This window comes from Mirounga angustirostris, unplaced genomic scaffold (genome assembly GCF_029215605.1).
Source record: "Mirounga angustirostris isolate CCGP_5_RB_7025 unplaced genomic scaffold, mMirAng1.0.hap1 SCAF_6, whole genome shotgun sequence".
In the NCBI taxonomy this organism is placed as follows: domain Eukaryota; kingdom Metazoa; phylum Chordata; class Mammalia; order Carnivora; family Phocidae; genus Mirounga; species Mirounga angustirostris.
In genome coordinates, this window is record NW_026991714.1 from 2,835,102 (window position 1) to 2,854,153 (window position 19,052).

Here is a 19,052-nt window from a genome sequence, read left to right on the forward strand (position 1 = left end):
GCCACTGCGGTCTCAGCCTATTCCTAGTGTTCCTCTGGGGGCTGCGCACTCTGTCAGGCTGGCCAGCACCCCACATCAGGTGGGGACACACCCCTCCTTGACCTCCATGTCCTGCGTCCCAGGCCCCTTAGGTTCACCTGACACAATGGCGGATTTGGGCCAAGAGTGTGACTCCCAGCTCCTAGGGTCAGGGTCATAGGACGGGGTGATGCTGCCCTGCCCGAAGTCCTCAGGATGAGGACGCAAGTACCAGGCCCCCCCTTACCAGCATTTCGTGCAGAGATGGTCACTAGAATATCTAGAAACATAAAAGAAGAAAGGAAAAGGGGACCTACTTACCAAGCTGTCCATCAACTGCGGCTGTAAGAGAGGTGAGGGCCAAGGTCAGCAAGAGGCATGGAGCCGAGCCCTCCCACCCAGAGAGCCCACTGCCCGCCCCAGCCCATCCGAGGGCGGGAGAGGAGCGCCCAGCTCCACCACCCGGAGAAGCCAGGGCCACCGAGGCCTGAAGCTGAGCCGTGCGGCACTGGGCAAGCTACGGCAAACTCCCAAGCCTGCCTCTCCTCATCGGTCACATGGGGACCATAAAAGTGGCCTCGTAGTCCTATTTCAGTGAGTCTAATTAGTAAGTCTTCCATGAATGGCCACTGTCACTCTTCCTCAGACACGACCGTGCTGTGGCTGCTGTCCTACGGGGCTTCACCGTCTCCTCGCCCGGGACGTTAGTCTCCTTCAGTACCGAGCAAAGTCAAGTCACACCCAAGCCCGACACCCCGAGCAAAGCCACTTCCTCCATGAAGCCTTCTTGGATGCCTGTGGGCTGCCGTGCCCTCACGCTGCTCTAGGCTCAGAACACCGCAGTCACAGCTCCCTGGGGCTGGAAATTGGACATGCAGCGCGGGACGGCGGCTAGCAGCGTGGTCCCAATGCCATGGGTGGGTTTCCCTCCCGGCTCTGCCACTGCACGGAGCTTAAGGCAAGAGACTGTCTCTGTGCCTCGGCTCCCTTATCTGTAAAATGGGATTTATAGCAGTTCCAGCTCACTGATTGTTAGAAGATTGGATAGATCAATACATGGGATACTCTTCGAGGAGTGTCTGGCATAGTCAGGGCTCAGCAATTAATTATTAATTACTATCAGCAAGAGTGAATAATTATCACACATTATCTTATAACCCCCTGTGTAATATTTTTGTCTATGTTTTCAAGTCAAATGCTCTTGCACTTGTACCTTGATTTCCTCATTAGAGGGTCAGCTCTTGGGGGCAGAGACTGTCCTCCACGTCCCTGTGTCCTCTCACTGCCCAGCACTGCACTGTGCCCAGTGTACCCCTTCATTCACTTTTTACCGAGTTCCCATGATGTGCCAGCCACACTAATAACTGGTCCTTTAGTTAGGGTCTGGACATGCAGCTGGGAATAAGACAAACACGCTTCATAAATATTTACTATACGACTGACTGACTGGTCTTTGTTTCCCTAGTTTGAGCTACTAGGAAATCAGTGCCTCACTTGGACAAATATTGAAAATAGTACAGACGCAGGGAGAAATAATCGAAGGGAAACCATCTTATTTCTGCTCCTTTCATGCTTTTTGCAATTATCAGAGCAGGCATGATCGTAGGACACCGAGAAGGAAATAACTATTCCCAGCAGAAGCTCATTTCTACATCAGCTCACAATTAGGACATTCACACAGACTCAGTTCATCTTTCAGCCTGGGTCTCCATGATCTGTGATTGGGGAGGTAACTGAATCTAACTGCAGATTTTTTTTTAAGTTTTTTTTTTTTTTTTTTTTAAGTTTTTTTGTAAGTAATCTCTACACCCAACGTGGGGGTCACACTCACAACCCTGAGATCAAGAGTCAAGCGTTCCATCGACTGAGCCAGCCAAGCAGCCCCTAACTGTAGATTTTTTTTATATGGAAAAATAAGCCCACTTCTTGAGTAGGAGGAATTTTTTGTAGGCAATTAAAAGCAAGCGATGGATGCACTTTTGGAAATCAATCCCCCCCAATCCCCTCAGTATCTTCCCCTTGGTTCATTCTCTGTGGCTCTGAAACAGGAGCATAAATAATCCACTTGTCCCAAAGTCCACAGGGGAAGCCTTTGGCTCGTGGAGAGGCCCTGGCTCCTCCTCGAGCGGAGGCTTCCCCACCAGCACTTACCGAGGAACAGCAGAGACGCCCACGGGAGCATGGGAGCGTGCCCTGGAACCCCGAGGAATAGCTCGAACAAGGCGCAGGCCCAGCGGCCGGCAGTGAGTGCAGCGAGGTGCTTCTGAGAACAGCTCATGCAGTCATCAAGTGAAAAGGAGAAGTAGAGGAATCTTTCTTAAAATACCAGCAGCATGTTACCTGGTGTCAGAGACTCCCGAGAACGAAAGTCACTATTTAACAGAATGCCTGAAGTAGCACTCTGACTTCTTGGTGTGAAAAGCTCCTCAAAGCTTTAGTTACCGTATTTTCGGAAACTTCAGCCACTGTCTTCCAAGGACAATGCAACACATTCCCTCTGCTACCAGATACCAGGCAAGACTGCAATCCTGCTGAGATTCACATAATCCGAAGAGGTACCTGAATCGCTCCAGAGCTGGAGAAGTTCTCTTTCTTTTTTTTTTTTTTTTTTTTAAGATTTTATTTATTTACTTGAGAGGGCGTGCACAAGCAGTGGGGGGAGGGGCAGAGAGGAGGGAGAAGCGAACTCCCTGCTGAGCAGGGAGCCCAATGCAGGGACTTGATCCCAGGACCCTGAGACTGTGACCTGAGCTGAAGGCAGACGCCCAACCGCCTGAGCCACCCAGGCGCCCCAAAAGGTCCTCTTTCAATGCAGAAAGACACTCCTCCGAACCCCAAGGCCTCTGCTGGACCACTCCCAGCTGACCATTCATATATGATGAAGCATCTAAATCATAAGACAACTCATACCCTGTCTGTCACATATGAAAATATCTTGAGTCATTTGTCTCAGAGGAAGTCACACACTTTGGTCTGATTAGGACATAGACCACAGAATAAATTATAGCCCTGTCTTGCTCTTCCTAGAGAATGGACTGTAATATTTTTAACTTAGTGTTCTAGAATCTAAAATCTGTTACAGGAATATCTTGACAAATCCATCCGGATTCTGTAACGGTATGTTATGTATGGGGCCGGGTGCTGGGAGTACAGTGGTAAGCGAGACTCAGTAGGCTTTACTTACTTCTAGTGGGGCAGGCAGAAGAGCCAGCAGGGAGTTAAATACAGAGTGGAAAGTGCTCTGATGGTCCAGTAGGAGGGAAATCTAACCCAATTCTGGAGACCCAGGAGAGGTTTCTCAGTGGAAGAAACACCCAAGTTGAGAAGGCATCATTCTGGGACTGAGTGATGAGCATGGACAAGGGTAGAAGGTGGTCACCATCACCATCATCCTCACCCTCAAGATACCCATGAGTAAATGACCCTGATCTTTCTGTGAGCAGAGGACATCAGACAGAGGATGAATAATGAACGTTTGCTATTGTTCTAATGTAACGACGTGTGTCCATGTGTCTATAACAGCTTCTTTCTCCGACGAGCTTGTGTTGAACATCAGTTATATTCCACGCAATGTCCAGGACCTTAGAAGTATAATAAGATGAATAAGATGCATTTCTTTCAAAACCTTATAAAATGTGGTATGAGCCATATGAGCCATAGACATCAGGCCCTCTGGGGACACAAAGGGGGTCAAGTGGCATTCGGCCCTTCGTCACCTAGCCCTCTGGCCTCTGCACCCTGTCTCCGCTGCCTTTATTTGTCTCAGGAGAGCTGAGATGAGATCCTGCCTCTGCCTCTTATTAGTTACGTGACCTTGGTCAAGTACCTAGTTAGCGTCCTCAGGCCCCACTCTCAGCACTACTACTACAAAGGAGGTAAAAATAATATCCACTTTAGGGGGATGTTGGCATCGATGTATGTATGAGAGCAATGATGCTGTAGAGTTCGTGGCCCAGAGCCCAGTGCACCGTGAACACTCAATGTCACTATGACTATTCTACAGCCATGAACTGGGACACGCTTCATGACTGATATAGTTTCCAACCAACAAGAGTGGTTTACAGAAGTGGAAAACTCGAATATTATTGATTGACGAAGGCTTGAGGGGAAGTTGAAGTCCTATCCTCTGTTCTCTTGTTTCTGGCATTAATTTTGTTGAAAGAGGGGCTTTCAATTAGCAAATAAAATTTTGCATTCATGACATGATATAAGATGTCCAAACACACAAGTCATGTTTACAGTCAACTTCCAAAGACTTAAATAGTTTAAGTAAGTTAAGTGCTGTTTTTTTCAGTTGTGTTTGAGTCACTGAGATGAATGTCTCAGTTACGGCACCAAAACTGTGGTTTCATTTCAAAATATCAGCTGTGCATTGCATAGACCACAATTTACTAGGCTGTGGCTTGATTAATCGGGGACAGCGTTTAGATTTTACATGAAGGGAGGCCAGTACTACTTGGAGTCAGTGACTGTTAGAAACTGTGAAAATCCTGATCTTTTTCATATTAAAAAAAAAAGCATTTAAAATCCTATAGTTCAAGACTAAACTTTAAATTTTGGAATGAGTTTAGACTCACAGAAAAGTTGCAAAGACAGGAAAGAAAGTGCCCATATATCTCTCACCCCGTTCCCGTTTCCCTGAAGGTGGTCATCTCACACTGTACCGGGTCATTTGTCAATACTAAGAAACCAGGATGAGTACCTTAGGATTAATCAGCTCGACTCTTTATTCAGATTTCATCAGCTTTTCCATTAATAGCCTTTTCCTCTTCCAATATCCCATCCAAAATACCACATTGCATTTGTTTACCTCTCCTTAGTCTCCCCTGATTTGTGACCATTTCTCAGTTTTCTTTTTTTTTCTTCTTTTTTTGTGACCTTGATTGTATTGAAGAACATCAGTCAAATATTTGGTAATGTCTTCGGTCTGGGTTTGGTGCTTTTCTCATGAAAACATGAGACTGGAGGTCTGGGCTTTCAGAAAGAATGACACAGGAGTCACGTGTACTTCTTGTCATGTCCTATCAGGGAATCTGTGATATCGGCATAATTATTGCAGGTGCTGCTCATCGTGATCATGTGGTTCTGGTGGTCTCACCAGGTTTCTTCAACGTGAAGATGCTGTTTGTCCCTTTCCACACTCGGTTGTTTGGAAACAAGCCACAAGGTCCTGTCCCTCGGGGGGTGGGACAAGGAAGGGGTTAAGTTCCAGCTCTGTAAGGAAGACTTGTCTCTTCTCCTTCATTTATTTATTTGTTTGTGTGTGTGTTCATTCATTCATTCATTCATTCAATCAGTCATTTGTTTCTATCACCACAGACTCATGTATATTTATTTTGTACGTTAGGTAATAATCCAAGGCTAGGCTACTTTATTTCATTGCTCAAATGTTTCCAGCTTTGGCCACTCGGGGCTCTTTCACATTAGCTCCTGTGTCCCTTTGACATGCCCTCATCCTTTTGCTTTTCTCGGGGCACTTCTGGAACTTTCTGGCACTACAAGATATTCTGGGCTTGTCTTGTGTTTTCCTGCCCCTGCTCTAGAACCAGCCATTCCTCCAAGGATCTCTGTCTTTTTCTGTAGAAAATGGCACTTAGAAACTAAGATCTGGGTGCTGGGTATGTTTCTCACTACTGGGGGAATGTTATGCATTTTTAAGTAAGGGACAGGAAATCTGTCATCTTGAGAATACTTTATGAGTGGAAAAATACTGAACAGATAAATTTGTTATAAATCTTGTTATTAACAGACTCTGCTCCCAAACCAGCAGCTGTGGTTTCTGTAACCATTGTCCCGAGGCTGACTTGCAAGTGATGGAAGAGTAAGTCCTTAGAATCGTCCACTTTGACCCTCAGAGAAAAGGCAGTGTGTCTGCTCTGTTACACATCTTTGGAGGCCAATGCTATCTGCAAGACTTCTTTCACTTTTCCTACATACAGATACGGATAGTTCTAACCTCCAATGGCAAAAGACACTCCTCTTTGGTATTAGAAAATTTTCCAAGATGGTCACTTGTTCTAAGTCTAGATGCCTCCATATTCATGAACATACAGATCTTTCTGCTCACAAACTGGACCAGCTGACGGGCGCCTGGTGGTGGAGTCGGTTCAGTGTCCATCTCTTGGTTTCAACTCAGGTCGTGATCTTAGGGTTGTGAGATCGAGCCCCACATCAGGCTCCGTGCTCAGCTCTGAGTCTGCTTGAGACTCTCTCCCTCTCCCTCTGCACTCCTCTATGCTCTCTCTCTCAAATAAATAAATCTTAAAAAAAAAAAAAAGGGCCAGTTGAGAACAGAATCACAGCTCTTTGGTGCTCAGACTCACGACCCACACTGATGTGGCAGAGGGTGCGGAACTAGATTTGCAGCCTAAGGCCTGGCGGTGGACTCGCTCTGTCACTCAAGAGCTGTACAGGTCAAAGTCAATGCACTTCACCACTTTGAGATTTATTATCTTTTTAAAACAAAATGCTGATTTTTCCCCCTACATTTAAAAAAATTTAAAACCTTTAGAAAAATGGCAAGAATAACACAATGAATACTGGCATGTTCTTTACCTAGATTCATCAATTGTTAACATGTTGTCACATTTGCTAATCTTTTTCTGAGCGATGGCCAAGACAACAGTGTTTGCAGGATGTGTAAGGAGCTGGTGTGTGCAGGCTGGCTTGTTCACAAGTATTCTGCTACGGGGTAGAGCTGGGCATGGGGAGAGAAGGAGGACACTGCGGGCTTGGGGTCAGCGACCAGAAGCTTACTTTCCTTACACTGCCATGTTCTGTAGGGAATCCCAAGGATCCAAGAATTTTCTATTTGAACCTAGACTACCAGGTTATAATAAAGCTATATTTGTCAAGGCAGGGGGATAAAATCTATGTTATTAGTTTACTAGATTGAGCTCTAACTTTTAAACCTTTAGATGTATAGTGTGAAGGCCTCCATTTGACCATAGTCCTGGGCCAGATGTGGGGTGGGGGGGACACCTAACACTTGTTTGGAAGGGGAGAGGACATATTGCTTTCCACTGATTTCACTTATATGTAGTGTGGGGATTAGAATCAGTGACCGCAAGGTGTGCCAATTTGGCATGCAGTTTATTTTGAGCTGAAAACAGTCAAGATTCAGAAAGAAATTTTGACCTTCCCCCCGGACTGCCTAAAAGAATTTGGACTGATGACCTGCTCCAGGAAGGGAGCTCTCACCATAGATAACTACGTTACAATATGAACCAGGGGTGGGAGACAGGGAGAACTTAGCCAAGTCTGTTGTGAGGATTTCTGTGTCCCATCGTTGCTGTATGGACCAGCAGACATTTGTCTACCGAAAATTTACTTTTCCCTCTTCCTATGCATTGTTTTCCTTCCCTCTAAGTCCTAGACCCTTTGTTCCCCTTAGTTCGGAATGACATAAATACCTCATTTTGCCCAACATATTTGGAATCTCGTGCTTATGTGGATTCCCCATACAGATGTAATTAAATTTTATTTTCTCCTGGTAATCTGTATCATGGCAGTTTAATTCTTACACCAGTCAGAAGAGTCTTGAAGGATAGATAAGAGTTTTTCCTCTCCAACAGTAGAAACTAACTTTATTATTATTATTTCACCATCATTGGTTAAAACATTTTGAAAAAAAAAAATCAGCAAAATAAAAATTGTTTTAAACTGTAATTTTTAGTTCAATTTTGTGATTTTTCCAAACCTGGCAATTCACTGGAAGTCTGTATATTAAAAAATTTAAAACTTAGATACCTCTGTTGTATGCCTGCAACTAGTATAACATTGTGTGTCAACTATACTCAAATTAAATGAATGAATGAATACATAAGTAAATAAAATAAAAAATAAAATTTAGCTACCGTAGGCACTGAGGGTAGACTACCCCCAAATGGGCCACTCTAGCATGAAGATTATTCTGAGCTGAAGGCAATCGAGGGGCTCAAGAGAAACTTTTGCCCCTCCCTTAACCACACAGAAGAATCTAAATTGGGGATCTTTCCTAGAATGAGGGTTACTAGCAGAGATGAATTTTATCTGCGTGACCCATCTGCACGGCAGGGCAAACACCTAATTACCAAACATCTGCTCTTCTCCACATTGCCCTGTGAACCACACTCCTTCCCTCTAAAGTCCCAGACCCCTGCCCCCTTCTCCTTAGTGTGGGATGACATAGATACTTCATTTTGCCTGATGGTCTTTGAAATTTCCATATCTGTGTGGATTCCCCATATATATGCTATTAAACTTGATTTTTTCCTGTTAATCTGTCGCATGTCAATTTGGCTAGAAGGGCCATGAAGGGGACAGGAATTCTTGCTCCCCGACAGCACCAAAGTAAAATCACTCATCCACTGGCAAACAACATTAAACTATGCATTTGGCTTCCAAATTTCATCTGTGGCTACGGATTTTTGGCTGGAACTGCGTGCACATCAGAAAAACCTCACCAGAGAGAAGGTTTTAGAGAGGGTGCTGTCTACTTGATGGGAGTGGGAAGATTTACATTTTACCGATTTACTCTGCTTTAATTGCTTTTCATAGATTGGCGCCCCAGGCATCTGTTTTAATCTGACTCAGCCTATTTTAAGGGGTGTGAATTCAAAGCCTTGGGATGCTGGCAGGCAGTGTGGAGTAAAGAAAGCGAGGTGTGAGAAAAATCAACTGCCAGAATGCAACAAAAGTGTAATTGTTTTTACTGAACTATTGGATACGTGTGCCTCGTAATATAAACACGGAAAAGTTGGAGATTATATTCTAAATCCAAATTTGAAAAAACAAATTGGAATGTAGACATAATTAAATTATTACTTTTCCTTCGTTGTTCATTACGTTTAAATCGGGAACTGGAAACCTGACGTCTTTTCTCCTGCATCAAGAAATCAAGACCAGAATTGGCATTTCATGGTGTGTGTGCAACATAAAATTCAGTTCTGTAAACGTTCAATAGTGCCACTCTTTAGTTTTCTTGTTTTATTACTGTACAAGTTTACAAGCGCTCCCGATCACGGGTAGAAACTTTGCACCACACTCCTTGTATTTAGGGGAGCTGCTGAGGTATGTACAGTTCTGCCGTTCCCACGTGGCCGGGTTTGTTGGTAGGTGTGAGGTCACCTTACTCTTCAGTGATCATATTCATCGGGAAAGGCCAGTTTAACCATGCTGGTTGATGTTCAGATTTACATTTTCCACATTCACTTTTCAGTTCCACGATTTGGGACTATGCATTTAAATCCACCCTTTTATTTCTAGGAACTGACTTCAGTGACTAAAATCCCTAATTTGGGGCAATTCCTAATGAGCGCTTCTTGGAGAAACCGTTACAGTTTAAATGGATTGTTTCATCTGCTAAAAGAGCCATGTATTTGATCTCATCTCTGGTGGGGAGCTGAGGCCAGACTGCTCCTCAGATGACGGAAACAAGTTGTTTTTTTCCTCTTCCCTTTGGTGCTGTGTGACAAGCAAGACTCCTCGATGACCACCATGCCCTGTGTCTTGCTCTCGGGTGAAGACCTAAACTCTGACCTCTCTGACCTGCTCATCTCAGGGGCATGTCTAGTTCGTGGTTTTAATTACTGAGTTTGAGATGTGTTCCATTTCTAACTTTTTAGTGCAGACTGATTCCTAATCAATGATGTAATGTGGGATTTAAGTTCCTATCATTGCAAAACATTGTCAATTTGAGCTCACATTTCTTTCTTTCTTTCTTTCTTTCTTTCTTTCTTTCTTTCTTTCTTTCTTTCTTTCTTTCTTTCTTTCTTTCTTTCTTTCTTTCTCTCTTTCTCTCTCTCTTTTTCTTTTTTTTTTGAGAGAAAGAGAGAATGGTGGGGGCAGAGGAAGAAGGAGAATCCTAAGCAGGCTCTATGCTCAGTATGAGCGTGATGCAGGGCTCGAGCTCACGACCCTGAGCTGAAATCAAGACTGAGCCACCAGGCGCTCCTGAACTTAAATTTCTCATGAGTGCAGTGTTAGCCGTGACCACTGCAGGGTCTATCTACATTCTGTTTACTAAGTTTGTCCAGGCTATATTCAACTTTTCACCACTTACAGCACCCCACAAATGCTTCCCTTCCCTGCATGAATGACCTTATAATGTGACTCCTCTCATAAAGAGGAAATCTGTTTCTGTGCATCTTGAACATGGTCTGGCCTTGTGACTTGTTTTGGCCATTAGAAGGGGCAGGAGAAATGTTGTGCATGTTCTGGGTATTTGTCTCAAGAGGCTTTGTATGCATCTGCCTTCACTGTTTGGCAGACAGTAACTGCCATGTGACCAAGCCCGGGCTAGATGCTGAAGATGAAAGACCATGGGGGAAAGGACCCCGTCATCCCAGCCACGCCAAGTGAGGCCATCACAAACCGGGCAGCCCAAACCATCCTTCCACTGACAACAGAAACACATAAAAGAGTCCAGACGAATCAGGCCAGCACCGCCCAGGTGATAAGAACTGTCTAGCTGGATCCAGCTCATGCTGCCAAACTGCAGAACCACAGGATAAATAACTGGCTGTTGACTTAAGCCATTAAGTTTTAGGGTGGATGGGACACCTGGGTGGCTCAGACGATTAAGCGTCTGCCTTCAGCTCAGGTCATGATCCCAGAGTCCTGGGATCGAGTCCCGTGTTGGGCTCCTTGCTCAGCGGGGAGCCTGCTTCTCCCTCTGCCTGCTGCTCCCCCTGCTTGTGCTCTCTCTTAAATAAATAAAATCTTTTTAAAAAAAGTTATAGGGTGGCTTGTTATATAGAATTAGTATCTCCTGCATTGGGGTAAGTCACACCAGCTAGTGTATTGATTTTATAAAGATCACAAAACACATCTAATCAAAAAATCTCCCATTTCAGAGTAGAAAGTAGAGTCAAGAAAATATTTGAACTGGTTAATGAAATAAATCTGTAATTGGAACATAGAGAATCTAGAACTTCTCAGACTCATGTTCTTTTAATGTCCAAGTTTTCCAGGCAGGGAAAGAACGGAGTTTGTGGGGCTGTGTGTTACTGTCTTCAGCAGAGTTTTGTTGCTTACTTATTTATTTGATGTCTTGAGTACCACACACCCTTCCCATTGGTTCTTTGAGTTCCCTTTAGATGGACTCACCTGAAGTACGGGCACGGTGGGGGCAGGATAGCCTCTTATTTGAAAAGCCCAAGGAAGAAGACTCTTCATCCCCCATTGCCTGAGCTGCCTTGGGTTGGGCTTGCGACCTGGGCTCAGCAAGTCAGACCTCTACCCTGGGACTTGCTGGTGGCACAGAGCTGTCCAGCCAAGACCGTGGATGGGGCAGTGCGTGGGTCACGTTTCTATAGCAGGACACTTACTGTGGCTCCTAATGCTTGGGTTTCCAGCTCCCATTTTCTGAGCTCTTGATATACTTCCAGTGAAGTTTCCCCCTTTTGAAAAAAGAGATCCAGAGACGTTCTGTTGCCAGAACCAAGAGTTCTGACTGAAATACTGTCTGAAGACTGGATGAGCCTAGATGAATGCATACAGGATCCTATGTATGTGCCTGGGTTTGGACACCCAGGATGGAGAATATCATGGCAGCAACATGAATAGGATTCACTGGAGACCTCCTGATGAGTAGTTTTTGGAATATCTAAAAGAGACTTTACTTCCCATCATAAAAATGGTAGCAATGATCCAACATTAAATTTGCCATTGATGATATGTCTTCTTTGCAACAGGCATTGCTTAGAAGGTCTCATTTCGTCTTCCAACAACCCTACTAGATGGGGCAATCGCTCCCATTTGTAGAGAAGATGTCGGAGGCTCAGAGAGGACAATAAGCTCTCAAGGTCAGACAGCATGCATGGTGGTCAGCACTCCCGCCCAGCCCAAATCGTGTCTTCTTGTTCTGCCGAGTCACCTGTCTTCCAAAAACAGTGGGAAGGGACTATTCCCAATTGTGACCTGTGAACCGATGTTGTTATTCTTGAGTCTCTGCAGTGATCTTTACTATCCATGTGTCAACCAGATATTATCATACCTCATCTTGTTTTCAGATCTTACACGTTTGTAACTTACTCATGGGCACCTGCCAGGATCGCCAGCTCTAAAGCACAGTGGCCATGCTGCTCTTCTTCCAAACATGTCTTATTTTTTGTTGAACTAGATAGTTCTTTGTGCTTTGTATCAGTCAGGGTTCTCCAGAGGAAAAATGTTTATTATGAGGGATTGTCTCATGCAATTATGGAAGCATAACCCATACTATATACTTCTTTGTATGGAGAAGTCCCACAGTCTGCCATCTACAAGCTGGGGGCCCAGGGAAGCCGCTGGTGGAGTTCCGGTCCAAACCCGTGGGCCTGAGAACCACAGGGCCCATGATGTGAGTCCAGGTCCACGTCCAAGACTTGAGAACCTGGAGTGTGGATGTACCACCTCAAGCCCTTTCTTCAACTTCTTGTTCTATCTGTCCTCGGCAGCATGGACGATGCCTGCCCACACTGGTGAGGGTGACCTTCTCTGCCCGGCCTACTGGTTCCCATGCTGATGTCTTCAGAGATGCCTCGAAGACACGCCCAGAATGAATGTCTTCCCAGCTATCTGGGCACCCCTGAGCCCAGTTATGTTGACATGTAAAATTCACTACCATGTCTCGATTTCACCCCAGCTACTTTGTCAGGTTTTCCTTCCTTCCTCTATTCATTTTTTCCCCATCTTGCCTGTCAATAATATTTTTTATTATTTCTGTAGCACCCAGGAGCTAATGGGTCGCATTCCTCTTCTTTTTTAGGATTTATTTTCCTTTGCTTTTAATTCAGAATTATATGTCTCATCTACTTGGCTTCAAGTTTCTGGAAACATTTCAAAGATTTTAATTTTTCCTGCAATCCAGGAGGCTGATGGTGGTATATGGTGGGAAGTGGGGTGGAGGTAAGAAGAGAGACAGTCTGTGCTGTTTGGAGAACCAGGGACTCTATGAAATTTGGCATAAAAGAAAAAGAGAAGCAGTTCTCTGCTTTAGGAACAGTTGCAGTGAACTAGCCTGTAAAGGCAGATTCACATTTGTCTCAATTATTTGTATTCTTTGATATGAAAGCCTTACTTCATACCTGTTTGAAATTTCTAGGACTCTGCATTGATGTGTGATATTAAGGCTGATTACATGTAAAAAAGTTCTAGAAAGAATATTCATGCTCAAATTGCCTTGGAAAGTCAAGTGTTTTTTTCTCTTAAAATGTTGTGAAGTTAATCTAAAAACCGTGTTAAGAATTAATTTGTTTCCTAAGAGTGGGAAGTAGAGGGTGCATAGTGAGGAAGGGAGTCCGTTAGCCAGGAACTTACTGGCTAGAAGGTAGTTTTTCACATAATTAAGTTAATGCAGTATGATGTAGTCTGCGTGTTCCACCATCGTGGTGGGACTAGAAGTCGGCCATCGGTGCAGGAGCGTTGCAGCAATTTGCTTTCACAACTGGTTTTCTCACTGCAACCAGAACTATCGACACTACGTTCTTATGTTTAGTTTATTCACTTACACGGGTCTCACGAGGTGGATGATGGAACTATGTATGACAATCAAGATTCAAATGTCAAGATAAAACTGGAAGGTCCTGCCCACGTGTTCAAGTGGCTGAAAGCTCAGGGTTTGGTCTTCCAGTGACCAAAGCGAAGAGCTGTTGCTAAGTTTCGTTCTGGCTTGGTGACATTCCTGAGAGGGACGCCAGTTTTGCCCCGAGTGGCAAAGTCCAGGTCTCCTCCCACTGCTTACCCAGTTGAGGCCCTTTGTCACCACCAAACCCAAGGACCGTGGCAACATGTCCCCCAGGGGCTCTGCTACACCAACCGTGGCCTGGCCCGCGCTCCTGCTCACCATGTGTGGGAGCAGACTCTGCACGGCTGGCCCTCAGGGGCTTGTGGGCAGCTCCTACTCACCCGGGTCCCCTCAGCCTGTGTCCCTTCTGTGCCTTGGCTGTTCTGGCTGGGGTGGGGCTGGCTTCACCTCAGGGTGCAGGAGGGATAGCCATGAGCGAGGGGATGGAAAGAACCGGGAGGGCAGCTCGGCCACGCAAGCCCTGGTCCCTGAGTGTCTGGGTCTGGGTCATGAGCAGGTCAGGGACTGGACAGTCTCAGAACCTTCTCCAGCATCCTCATGGGGCACTTCTGAGCCACTGGCCATCCTGCCAGCTCCCTGGTGAATATTTCTCCTTTTCTTGGAAGCAGTGGCTGAGGACTCCAGGGAGGGATGCACACGGGCATCCTGGTTGGCACCTGGAGACCCTGACGATTGAGTCAAGATCAAGACACGCCTGCAGGACATTATTCATTTACTGTAGCTGCCTCTGGGGCTCCCTCCATGCCTGGGCTGCTCAGCCGAGGCTGCCCTCTCTTCACCATGGAGCAGAGAACAGAGGGGCCCTGAGGAGGAAACCATTCATGAAACAAAGGAAAATAAGGTTTGTTGAGGGCCCGCTGTGTCTAATGTGCTGTACCACACACTCCATTTGGAGACTAAGTCCCTGGAAGAGAAGAGCCGGGGACTTGGACCCTGCTTGCCTTCCTAGGTGTTCCTAGCGGCTCTGGTGGAGGAAATGAGAGAATCAGGAGTAGTAAAAAAAAATAACAGTGAGCCTCTTAGAGCTCAGTCCTGAAACTTCATCCTACGGGGCTTCAGGCTCTCTCCGAAGATGGAAAGGGCACGGTAGCAGCAGGCTCTGAAGGAAACCAGCAGCAGAGACCACGCTCTTCCCACGTGCCGAGCAATGGTCTCTGCCCATGCCAAGGGGCCAGCAGCCACTGCTGGGCAGGGCTCTGCTGTGCCCTGAACCCCAGCACCCCTCAGCTCCAGCAAAGACAGAGGCACCGCTCCAAAGCTCATCTGCACTTTCCTGTCCCTGACGGCCGCTCCAGACCTGGGCATAAGCCATGTCCAGACATGCGGGATGCTCCCAAAGAAGGACAAGGTTAGACGGGAGACTGTGGCCAAGCGCTCACACAGGCACTTTCCCCAACCACCCGCTGCATGCCTCCCTTGACCCCCCAAGTGAGTCTCAGCAGGCCCTGGGCTGTCAAGGACATCCTTACAAGCCTCATCTCACAGAGCTGGGCCCCTCCCTTGGAACCCCTACCTGACAGCTGTGGTCACCCTGGCTCGACATGGGCTCCTGGTCCTTGGCTGGGAAGGGTGAGTTAGGGACCGGGGCTGGGGAGGGTCCACGGTGAATCAGAGGGAGGGGAGAAAGGCTGGCAAGGGAGCTAAAAGGTAGAGTGTCAGGGATCCAGCACCAAGAGAGGCACAGGGTCTGGCAAGATCGGTCGCCTGCTGCCTCACACAGCTGTGCATGGGTAGTGCAGGTGAGGTCTGCCAGGAGCAAGCCCTGTGGCCCGGGGTGACCAGGATGAATCTAAGCTGGGGATGTCTGAGGCAAGTTCAGAGAAAACTAATCACCTGACTGGAAATTTTCATCAATAGCATTGCTCATTGTCATCTCCTTCAGAGATCTAGGCTGTGTATGTATCTTTCTATCACATTGGGCTAGTGTCCCAGAAAAGTTACTTAACTGGTACAACCCAGATAAAAAAATGAAACTTCGACTTAGCTTTTTGCTCTCTGATATGCCTGGAAACTGTATCATGACATCTAAAGTACCCATATACTGCTGCTGGCTGAAGTGGTTCAGAAGAAAATGTACACTCTCAGTGAGAGGGAGTCGTGGACACAAAAGTCAAATGTAACATCAAGGAAGAAAATGGGATACAATTATGTGAATATATATCAATTGTCATCAACACAGGGTTTTAGTATACATTTAATGCAGTGTTTCTTTTTTGCATTCTGAAAGGTGTCATAAAATATTGTCTTAAATCTATGGCATCTTTGTATTGATTCTGGAGCCAGACTTTTGAGTTCAAAACTAGGCTTTATCATTTGCTGGTTGTGTGACCTTGGCTAACTTGCTTGCCCTCCCTGTGCCTAAGTCCCTCATATGTAAACAATACTGTATACAATCAGTTAACATATGTCCAGCACTTAGAACAGTGCGGGGCTCGAGGCAAGTGCTGTGTTAAGGACTAGCTATTATTATCATTAGGAATTATAATCTTTCATCATTATTTTTAATGGAGTTGGGAGAACAATGGGACTTCTCAGAGACAGTGGCACTGAGCTGGAATATGAAGAAGCAGGAGTTAGCCAGGAGTGGGGGGTGGGGGTAGCAGAAGTGGTTGTTTCAGGAGGTACAGCATGTGCTTAGTGCCAAAGAAGGCAAGCGATGTAGAATGCAGCATGTTCAAATTCCTGTTTTGAGACTTTTCCCAAGTTCTCTGTTTTGAGTGTTAAATCAGGAGAATTTCAGCATCTTAGCACATGCATAATAAATGTTGAATAAGTGAACCAGCCCATAAGTGTGGACTAAACACAGCAGTCTCAGCTTCGGGTGTTGGCCCTGGCACCCTTCCCACATGGCAAAGCGTTGGTGTTGGCCAAGGGCACATTCTCTGGGGATGGATTGCACACAAGTGGTCCACTTGTTTTAGGCACCTCAGAATACAGGCTGGCAGGCTCCTTGCCCAGAAATGTGCAGTCAGGACATGTCGTGGGACCGCCACCCTATATACTCCTTGGCTGTCGGTGCCCCGGCTCATCCCACAGTGTCTCTCCCTCCTGGCAGAGAGCTCGTGCTTCATACGTGTTAGTGGAATGAATGAAAAATGTGAGATGCCTGTCTTCCCAAGGGCAGCCAGCTGGTGCTTTGCACCTGGAAAATTTAGTGATTTGGCTACTGGCTGGTTAACCTGAGTGAATCACTTAGCTTCTGTGGGCCTTGCTGTACTTTTTACGAATAGTGTGTATGCAACAGAGCAAGGTTCTGGGGCCACGCTTCCTTAGCCAGCTACTGGCTGGGCCACTTTGGGTAAGTTGTTCAACCACCCTGTGCTTTGATTTCTGTGTCTGTGAAATGAGGAAAACAGTAATAATACCTCTCAAATGGAGATTAAATTCATTAATGCATGCTAAGTGAAGGTAACAGTATCTGGTACTCAATATTTCCTATGTTATTGTTGGTTTTGTTAATTAGCCCAAACTAGCCCAAACCTGGCTGTGTATCTGAGTTACTCAGGAGATTCAACCTTAGGTAAAGGGACTGAGTGGAAGAGATGTGGCTCCTGTCATATCTGTGTCAGACATTACCTCTGCTCCTTCTGACCCCACTGACTGACCACACTGACTGTGTGGTGTGCCATGGCCAGGAAGGGGCAAAGGGAGGCTTTTAGAGAACTAAAAAGGCCTTTTCTGTACAATCTTGCTTAAATTTCAAATATAACAACAATAATAAACGTAATCAGCATTACCATCATCATCGTCAGAGCTAACACTTACAAGCACTTGCTCAACACCATGTATTGGCCCAAGTATCCAATTTCTCCTCACAGAGTTCATGTAAGTTAGATGTTTTTATTAACCCCATCTTAGGACATCTTCAGAGTTAAAGCAAATTGCTGCCACTTGTACCCCTTTGTCACTAAAGAAGAGATAAAATACTCGGCGGATTTCTTTGGATTTTGGAGGCAACATATTCCTCACTTAAGTGTATTGTTCTTACCCAATTGCTGAGTAGCCCATAAGGCAGTCAGTTTTCAGCCAGGCCCAGGGCAAGAGAAGGATCTGCAAGCTCGGATTGCTGCAGAAACTGCTCAACCACTTGAGACGAGGGATACAGCAGATCTCGTGTTGTCCGGAGTGACTGTAGCCAAAATGGGTCTTGCATGGGGCTTCCAAGGAGCCAGGATGAGAGAATCAGGGCATGGCTCCTAGGGTTTTAAGGCAAACTATATTCTTTTTTGAGAAAAAGCATCCAGTTCGCCACTGGGTCTTACTGGAAATTTCATGCTCCATCATGGCACATTGAAGGATGAGGCAATCTGAACTGCTCATCCATCATGAGCAAGTCTCCTGTGACCACCAGGCTGTGCGTGCACAGCAGCGTCCCTCCTCACAGGCTCATGCTGGCATATGGGCATTGTAGGAGCATGTAGCTTGACTTCTGCTGCCTGTCTTCTCCCTCAGTCCACACTTATGGCCCCGTGTCAAACTCTGTAAAACCAGTTCACTGGAGACAAGGAACCGAAGAAGAGGAACCAGGGCTTGCTTCACAGGTGTTCTTGTACAGTGTGCTGGAATTCATGGGAGGGGGTCTGTTGTCACATAGCATCCCCAATCAGCATCGTCCCTCCAAGCAGGTGATGAAGGAAACCTCCCAGGGGCAGGACTTCAAGTGTTGCATGTAGTCATCTTCTCCATCAGTCTGACTTGAACCAGATGAATTTTGATCAACCACGCCTCCCTGAGTCCAGAAGTTCAGCCTTCCCTGGGGAGACAGAAACAGTCCGGGTGTGCCAGACAGTGACAGTTTCCAGAGCAGAAGCATTCAGAGCGTCAGTGAAAGGCAGCCTGAGTTCTCAGCACCAGCATGGAGCACACAGCAGAGCAGACTGTCCCCCTCAATGGAGGCTGTGAAGGAAGGTCGATGTCATACAAGTGAACAGTTAAGCAAAAAAGATAATTTCAGATGCTGGGACGTTCTGTCAGAGAAGCAAAATAGAAACTGATGTGTAGGCAGATAGAAGCAAGAGCAGACAGCAAGAGAAATCACTAACATTTGAGTATTTGGTAAATTCCAGACATAGTTCTAAGGCCTTCACATGCATTAACTCATTTAATTTTCACAAGATCTTATGAGCTGCACGTTTGATCTCATTTTAGGGTAAGGAGATGGAGGCACAGGGAGGTTGAGTACGACACCCATGGCAGGTGAGGGGCAGGTTTCTGCCAGCTTCCCACAGCATGCTGCCTTCTGATCCCAGTTTATTCTTGACCTTCCTGATCGGTGTTCTAAAAGCCATTCCTAATGGGAATAAATTCCCATTTCTATTTAAGGCCATATAACTTGGACCATGTTCCTGATTCCAAAAGAAGCTTGTTGATATTTTATGAATAAAAGAGCAAGTCCCACTTTCAGTAGATTTAAGCCTCTGTCGAGAGCAAGTGTCTTCTCTTTTCCAAACTAGTGTGGGGATCTTTCTAATTCCACCAGGTACAGAGG